The sequence below is a fragment of the Pseudomyrmex gracilis genome, unplaced genomic scaffold (assembly GCF_002006095.1).
Source record: "Pseudomyrmex gracilis isolate BER0280 unplaced genomic scaffold, ASM200609v1 scaffold_1129, whole genome shotgun sequence".
NCBI lineage: Eukaryota > Metazoa > Arthropoda > Insecta > Hymenoptera > Formicidae > Pseudomyrmex > Pseudomyrmex gracilis.
Genome location: NW_018021713.1, coordinates 30943 through 38641, shown reverse-complemented (window position 1 = coordinate 38641; position 7699 = coordinate 30943). Strand labels below are relative to the sequence as shown.

Below are 7699 nucleotides of genomic sequence, written 5' to 3'. Positions count from 1 at the left end.
GTCATATTGTCATACGCTACAAGCGCGCAACGAAACATTGCTTTCTAGCCTCAGTGTCTTGCTCGCGTAGCGGGCTTGGTGGAAGCGAGGCAGAACACATAGTATGTCTGCGCTCTTCCACGAGCCGAACAGCCGAGTGTGACGTCACGCACACGGACAGCGGTTCTCGCTGTGTGCTGCCCCCACCACCTCGGTGCTCTTGGTGCTGGCCGGCCCGATCTAGCAACACTGGGGCAGAGAGAAGACTGAGAGCGGCCATCCTATTATAGTTTCTTACGACGGTTCAGGGGGGACTAACTCACTCTTAAAAAAAGTGGGGACAGTTTTCAGCGCCGTCTACGGCAAGGACCACATTTTTTGCGAACTAAAAAAAGTAGTGGGAGTACCGGCGCCGCGTTTAAATCGCTTGCGCGTATGTAGGTAAAATGAATTATAAATTTCTGAGCAATTATTAAATTTAACCTTATTTCTATTATATAAAGTTACTTTAAAAAATAGTTATACAAAAAAATGTTTTTATTTAATACATAAATAAAAAGCATTTTGTTATATAAACTATTTTTCTGTAATTTTATATAATAGAAGTAACGGTTAAATTTACTAATTGCTCAGAAACTTCACAAAAAAAAATAACTTAATTTCATAAATTTTAACATTTTTATTTATAACAACATAGTTTTTATTATTGTAACGATAATCACATTTTTTCTATATTTTAAGTGTATTTTTATGTGTATAGTGTTGTGCTGAAATATGTGTGTAACAGAGCAAGTGCGGTGATATATGGTGCAGTGTATATGTATAGTGTGGATGTTTTTATATTTAAAACACCATTGTGAATGTATTGTGTAAATGTGTGTGTACATTTCAAGTTACGTTATTATATGTAAAGAGTATACATATATTTTTATTTGTATTATTTATTGTATATTTTTTATGGTATATTATTTATATCATTATATTTTTATTATATTTTGTGAGCGTTGTGTATGCATTTTAAATGATGCTATCAGCATATATGGTATATATGCTATATATACTATATATGCTGATAGCATCATTTTTTTTGTTTAAAATGCACACACACATTTACATACAAAATACAAAAATATAATAAAAATATATTATAATATAAATAATATAACAGACAATATACAATAATACAAATAACGATATATATATATATGCTCCTTACATATAATAACATAACTCTAAATGTACACACATTCATTCACACAATACATTTAAAAAGTTTTTTTACATATAAAAACATTCGCACTGCATCATACATCACCACACTTGCTTTTGCTCTTGCTTTAGCCAGCACAGCAGCCAGCATTCAAGAAATCCAGCAGACAAAAAAGCATCGTGTGCCGCTGGCTTTACACACATCTCAGCACAAAACTATACATATACACAAAAATACACTTTAAAACCAGAAGAAAACTCATAAAGCCTTTTCTACAATAGTCGCACAGATCGTGTCGTATGTCGTATAAGAATGTTGTACAAACACTGTTTCCGGTCTTAAGCTTGTCGCAGTCGCAAGAGCTCTTGTCGTACAGAGTTGAGCCAACTTTAACTTTCTGCGACTGCGACAAGCATGTCGCATGATATCAGCCAATCACAGCACAGGAAATTCGGCGCCGAAATGATTTGCGTATGCTAGTTCATGCCATATTTATATATAGCTGACTGTTGTACATTCATGTGTATTTTTTTGTATATTTCCTTCGTATTTTTTTCAGGTTACATGAAACCCTTTGGAACACCGTTTTTCTTCACTATTTACTGGTCGCACCCGCCATCTTCTGTTTGATTCACCGAGCAATTGATGATATAATAATATTAAGTTCAAAAATTGAGAGCAGAGTTGCAGAAAGTGTAAGAGTAATAATCTTTGTCGGTCGATCATGGTTTGGAGGAGTGCACGGTTAATGAAGAATGTTTAAAAACCTTACATTTTAACATTCTATTTTCTGACTGTCGCAAACAATTCTTGCGACTGTTGTAGATATCTACTTAGCGACACTCTTACGACATGCGACAACTTTTCCTGCGACATTATTACTTACGACATGCGACACAGCCTGTGCGACTATTCTAGACGAGGATTAAAATGTAGCGAAATGCCGCGAAACCCAGCAAAAGCGAAACTGTTGGAAATTGTTATGGCTGATATCAGGTGATGCACTTCTAGACAAGGGGGAAAAGAGGCAGAGAATGAAATCGATTGTGCTGCCGCCTGGCACGAGGACCACCGAAATGAAGCTCCGTCACCACTAAAAGTAGCTGAGTTTGGTTCCCCTGCGACGGTTTCAGCCGCTGGTTTTAGCGCCATATTCACAAAAATGGATCTCAAAGGTCATTTTACATTAAACGCAAGTCGCAGATTTCGTGGAATTTTGACTAATTGCATACTCAAATCAGCCAATCGACCGTGATTGATCAATTCCACGAGACCTGCGACTTGCGTTTAATGTAGAACGGCCTTTGAGATCCATTTTTATGATATAGGGCTAAAACCGTCGTAAGAAATTACAATAGGCGATTTTTGGCGATCGTATGGTACATATAGGCTGCGGTCCGTTTCATGCTTAATCGTGCATTTATCTGTGGTATATGTCACGTATACTATAGATAAATGTGCGCTTAAGCATGAAACGGACCGCAGCCATACCAAAGTGTACCAAACTATAGTTTGAGTGACTTCAAATTATAGTTTGGTACACTTTGGTACATGTACCATACGATCGCCAAAAATCGCCTAATAGGATGGCCGCTCTCAGGCTGCGTCCCGAGTTACGCATATGCACGTATTTATCTATAGTACACGTTACGTATATGCACGCATTTATCTATAGTACACGTTACGTATACTATAGATAAATACGTGCATATGCGTAACTCGGAACGCAGTCTCAGTCTTCTCTCTAGCAAGAAATATTTTTCTGAACGCTTCTTATGGCTGCGTTCAGAGTGTGACATGTAACATTAAAAACATAACCAAAACTACTGAATAACTAACCACTTAAACAAAAAGTTATTGAACTCATTGTAAAGTGCTTAATATTAATACATATCGTAATATAATAATGAATTTCAACAATCTGATAATTGTCAAATTATTAGATAATAATATTGTACAAAAAAATTTTATCAGATTGTTAATTGAAGAAGAGTTAAATCAGTTGCTGCCGAATAATTTACACAAACGTGGCATACGACAAAAAATGTAATTTATTACGAAGAAATAGTTCTATTATATAATAACTCTTTATTGAAAGAACACTTCAGGATGTCTCGAACAGCTATAGGTGTGAGTAAATGTATTCTAAATGTATATCGTATAAAATATACATTTTATTTTACATTTTTTATTATGTATCTTCCCAGATAGCCAAATAATAGCAGTATATCAGGAGTATACAAGGAGGTTTAATCAGCACTTCGTAGCAGATTTCACTTAGCTGTGTCCTCATATGAGTGAATTGTGTAGGCACGATATGCAAGAAAAGCAACACAGTGACAATATAGAAAGAAATGAAGACAATGCATTTGATGCACGTTATGCATCAAATTTGTTACATTTATTTTAGCAAGTTCTGTTTGATTGATGCAATAATATTTGCATCACGGCATGACACATTTATATTCTCTTTTTTCTGCTTTTCTGTCGACATTACTTGAAATAACAGATTATGTTTAAATACTGGATGCATTCTACTGGCTAACATGTTATTGCAGACTTTGCAAAACATGCTCATTCAATCTTGATTATCTGGATTACTACTCCAATAGCCAATGATAGCAGTATGCCTGCAGTATGCACGCAGATTTAATCAGCACTTTGCAGCAGATTCCACTCAGCTGTGTCATCATAGTGAGTGAATTATGTAGGCACAATATGTAAAGAAAACAACACAGCAAAAATATAGAAATAAATAAAGAATGAAATGACAATAGCACGTTATGCTTCAAATCTGCTACATTTTTTGAGCAAGTTCTGCTTGATTGATGCAATAATATTTGCATCACGACATAACACATTTATATTCTTTTTTTTCTGTTTTTCTGTCGACACTAGTTGAAATAACAGATTATGTTNGAATGCTGGCTACATTGTACTGGCATAATGTGTTATTGCAGANTTTGCAAAATATGATTACTCAGTCTTGATTACCTGGGTAAATATCATATGTACTTACCCAGATAACCAAGACTGAGTTAGTATATTTTGCAAAATCTGCAATAACACATTATGCCAATACAATGTAGCCAACATTCAAACATAATCTGTTTTCAACTAGTGTCGGCAGAAAAACAGAAAAAAAGAAAATATAAATGTATCATGCCGTGATGCAAATAGTATTGCATCAATCAAGCAGAACTTGCTCAAAAAATGTAACAGATTTGAAGCATAACGTGCTATTGTCTTTTCATTCTTCATTTATTTCTATAGTTTTGTGTTGTTTTCTTTACATATCGTGCCTATATAATTCACTTACTATAATGACACAGAGCTGAGTGGAATCTGCTGCAAAGTGCTGATTAAACTTGCGTGCATACTGCAGGCATATTGCTATCATTTGGCTATCGGGGTAGTTATTAATTAATAAAGAATCCTTAGGTTCTGAAAGTTTTTAAACTGAGAAAATATAAATACGGTCATAAGAGCAGCTCGCAGGATGTTGTGCGGAAATATGCGTGTGTATATATATATATATATATATATATATATATATATATATATATATATATATATATATACGTGTTCACACGTTAGTTTTTTAAATTGAAATTTCAATTCTTAAAATCATATAGAATGCTAGATTTGTATCACATATGTGAGAGGCCCGTATATCAAAAAACTCAGCCAAAAGTCGAACTTGGAATATACGGGGCGTCTCATATATGTAATGCAAATATAGCATCCTATATGATTTTAAGAATTGAAATTTGAATTCAAAAAACTCACGTGTATGAATTTACATGTAAACACGTATATATATATGTATGTACACATATATATACATGTATATTTCCGCACAACATCCTGCAAACGGCTCTTATGACTATATTTATTTATTGTTATAGGAAGTAGTAAATATATGTATATATATATATATATATATATATATTAATATTTTGGCAATGCTATGGTAAAAAATCGTAACCGATCAGTTGATGTGACTAAAAAAGTATTATTCACGATTTAAATTGTAGCAAAACAAGAAAGTTATTTGGCTGCAGGCAATAGATTCAATATAGATAAAAGTAGAACACGGTATATTGAAAGAAATTTCAGTATTAACTGATTTAATATCTAATTATATTGTATGGTTAGATATAAGCAAATGCAACATGTCATTTAGTGTACTATAAATAATACTTTAATATAGCACAGTAACAAGAGTAGAAACTTTTGTATAGTATAAAAAATAATGCTTTCCATAAATAATATCTTATTAAATAATATTTTATTTTTTAGATCTTCCATACCAGCGCGTTCCTGTAGTATTCCAGGTGTCATAGATACAATTGACTATCATATACAATGTAAAGCACTAGCTTATAATGCCAATGATTTTTATGTAAAGATGAGTGTATGTAGCTTCAGGAATTTTTTAATGAACAAATGAATTTTTTGGCTGTTGAAGCAAAACACAGTTTTTGGAGTGTGTATTTATTTTAATCCGTTTATTAAAAAACTATAGCATAAACGTTTTTGACCTTTCTATTAGGTCCTTATCAAATGCATGTTTACAAAGAATTAAGATAGAATCCGATAAATGAAATTTGAAAATAATTAATTAAGAATCGCAGAATAAAACAATATACAAAGTCACTTACAAAAATCTTAGCTATTATATGTCGCTGAGTGCTGATCTTGGATGTCCATGTCGCACAAGCCGTCCCGACCAACACTTTACAAAAGTGAATACGCGACTGAGAAACAAACGTGTGTATAAAGATAGAAGTAAAATCTACAAATAACATAACACTTTATGATGTCTTATCGACAAACGGTAAATATGAATTGTCTAAATTTTCCGTGTCACACTGTAGATTAAGTCCGCAGACTTGACTTCTTATATGTAGCATTTCTGATACCAATCTTTTGCTGTAAGATCTATCATAATCAAATATTTCTACTCTGTCCCACTCAAATTCATGTGAGTATTGCAATCTGTGTTCAGTTATAACAGATTTTTGAGTGGAATTTCTATTAATGTGGCTTTTATGTTCCTTAATTCTGGTTTGTAACATTCTACCAGTTTGTCTTACATACGAAGCTTCACATTCACGGCACTTGATCTTGTATACTATCGAAGGATGTGAGAGAAGGGGCAAAGGATCCTTAAGAACTTCGATAAATTTAGCCAGTTTGTCGAGATTGTAATAAGCTAAACGCGTATGTGATTCTGAAGGAAGTATTTTTGAAAATCTCTCCGAATATTTATTGATGTAAGGCAAGACAAACCAGTGACGTTGTATGTCATTAGAACATTTGCTAGACAAAAACCTTTTTGTCATTATTTTTATAAAAATTCTGTTTTAGTCTAAGAATAAAATTATCATATATGAAGTCCATAGGATAGTTATTGTCAATTAATAAATTAAAAATAAAGTCTAACTTTTTGGAATGGAATCTAGGATGTGATAAAAAGAAGGCTCTGTCTACGAGGCTGATGATCGTGCCTCTTTTTTTTGGCAAATAGGATGGTTAGAAAAATAGTTCAGGTATCTACCAGGAAACGTTGGCTTATGATACCAGTCGTGTATTAATTTGTTATTATTTTTAATAATAGTGATGTCTAAAAAATTAAGTCTATCCCCACCAACCTCCATAGTGAACTGAAGGCATGGGTGATAAGAATTGTAAAGATTTAAAACAGCATCAAATTGCTTTTTAGGAACCATGAGAGCTATGTCATCGACGTATCTGACATGTAAAGGTAGATGGAAAGAGAGAGATTCACAAATGGATGTTTCAAGATCCTGCATTACAATGTCTGCAAGGATCGGAGAGAGTGGAGAACCAATAGGAGCACCAAAGGTCTGTTTGTAATATTTGTTATTAAAACGAAAAAAAGTAGAGTTGAACACAAGATTGATTGCTAGAAAAAATTCTTCTTTAGGTAAATTAGTATTATGTGTTATTAAATGCCATCTCTTTTCCAAACCACTAATTACAAGTTCAATAGGAATGTTAGTGAAAAGAGATACCACGTCGAGTGAAATAAGCTCAAAATTTTCAGCAAAAGTTACCTTATGCGTCGTCTACAATGAGAATTTAAGCCGTAAGACTTAAGCTTTAAGTCTTAAGCTGTAAGTATAAGGCATAAGCTGTTAAGTTGTAGTGTCTACAATAAACTTTGGAAACTCAAAGTTTTAAGTCTTAATGATTACAAAAAACCAATCAGAAAGCAGATAAGGAGTATATTACTAGAATGTAACAACTACTTTTGTTTACTACTTTTTTAAATTACTTTTTTTTATATCAACGTTCGGATCCATCATGAAAGACTGTCAACGTCAACTACCATGTTTTAATATCTGCATACTTTTGTCTCGCTTTTCATTGGTCATCATAACAAGCTCAACTGTAAGCCTTAAGTTTTTAGCCGTAAGAATTGAAATTTCGCCAATTCGCTTGAGGATTAAGATTACGGCTAAAGTAAGGCGGGAAAGTCTT

The 7699-nt window shown here is 33.3% G+C and overlaps 2 long non-coding RNA genes across 10 annotated transcripts in view; both read left to right on the top strand.

Annotated features, from left to right (window-relative positions):
* The first annotated feature begins 1197 nt into the window (after positions 1-1197).
* Positions 1198-2491, top strand: LOC109861899. Its single transcript, XR_002251049.1, has 3 exons — positions 1198-1660; positions 1749-1884; positions 2015-2491. It is a non-coding gene; the product is annotated as an uncharacterized LOC109861899 (long non-coding RNA).
* A 2618-nt stretch (positions 2492-5109) lies between these two features.
* Positions 5110-7699, top strand: part of LOC109861898 — an 11630-nt gene continuing 9040 nt past the window's right edge. For 3 of the 9 annotated variants that reach the window (XR_002251047.1, XR_002251041.1, XR_002251040.1), the window contains exons 1-4: positions 5111-6176; positions 6279-6468; positions 6563-6744; positions 6918-7060. This is a non-coding gene — a long non-coding RNA (uncharacterized LOC109861898). Of the gene's footprint in view, positions 6177-6278; positions 6469-6562; positions 6745-6899; positions 7061-7699 lie in introns of all 9 variants that reach the window. The other 6 variants (XR_002251045.1, XR_002251043.1, XR_002251042.1 and 3 more) reach the window with 5 other exon arrangements.